Raw genomic sequence first — 947 nt, 5'->3', positions numbered from 1 at the left:
CAGGCGGTCACAGCATAAAGCTATGCTTCTAGAATGCAGCTTCTGTTCTGAGCCTCCATTCCACCTCAGTAAACTCGGGTGGCCTTGCGCAAGTGCCTTCCACCAAGACGGTCTCCACCTCTGTTAACGGGGATAATAGCACCCACATCGTGTGGTCAACTGGATTCCAGAAACCCGTCTGTGCCAAGTATTTGCCAGACTGCATACTGGTGTCTACGGTCAGACATTGCTATTTTGGGGTCTGCCCTGCTCTCTCAGACCTGCGGGAGTTTCAGGAAGTAGGTGTAGAACCTTGGCTGTGTGGGTGTCGCCTGGCCACAAGGCTATGCTGAGATAGCCCGTATGGGCCCCATCCTGGGGAGGCCGTGGGAGCTCCCTCCCGGGGATGTCATGTGGGCAGCCACCAGGGGCTTCTAAAGTTAGATACGTTTAATCCCAGCTCATTTCCTCAGCCACATGTGGCACATGGCTGCCATATTGAAAAGTGTGGACAGAGATCAGTTCCCTGGTCACAGAAGATTCTCTTTTTTACAGTCCTGACCTGTGTTCTTCTCATTCTTTTTGAAAGACCCTGCTGCCCAGCTATTGCTCCATCTATTCCTGAGCTCACAGGGATTTATGCTACTGCCCACAGACCACCATGGCTGTAGGAAACTCCACTGGGATATCTGAGGATCAAAGACAAATTAGGAAAATATTGCCTTTAATAAAATTCAAACTTTTTCCTTAATGCATTATTTCTTCCGTAAAAAAAAGTTTTTATAGTTATTTAACAGTAAAATATTGGTATAATAAAATTCAGTGATTCATCACTTACATGCGATACTCAGGGCTCAACACAACCGGCACCTCCTTCCTGTCTCCAGGATCCATGTAGTTCATCCCCAGCATCTCCTTCCATCAACCCTCAGTTTGTTCTCCATGTTGAAGAATCTCATGTGGTTTAT

The 947-nt window shown here is 47.3% G+C and overlaps 1 long non-coding RNA gene across 1 annotated transcript; it reads left to right on the top strand.

The window, feature by feature from the left end:
- The first annotated feature begins 189 nt into the window (after positions 1–189).
- Positions 190–730, top strand: LOC115284697. Its single transcript, XR_003905318.1, has 2 exons — positions 190–278; positions 569–730. It is a non-coding gene; the product is annotated as an uncharacterized LOC115284697 (long non-coding RNA).
- Positions 731–947: the final 217 nt, after the last annotated feature.

This window comes from Suricata suricatta, unplaced genomic scaffold (genome assembly GCF_006229205.1).
Source record: "Suricata suricatta isolate VVHF042 unplaced genomic scaffold, meerkat_22Aug2017_6uvM2_HiC HiC_scaffold_15927, whole genome shotgun sequence".
NCBI classification, from domain to species: domain Eukaryota; kingdom Metazoa; phylum Chordata; class Mammalia; order Carnivora; family Herpestidae; genus Suricata; species Suricata suricatta.
This window is presented reverse-complemented; position numbering and strand designations above follow the sequence as displayed.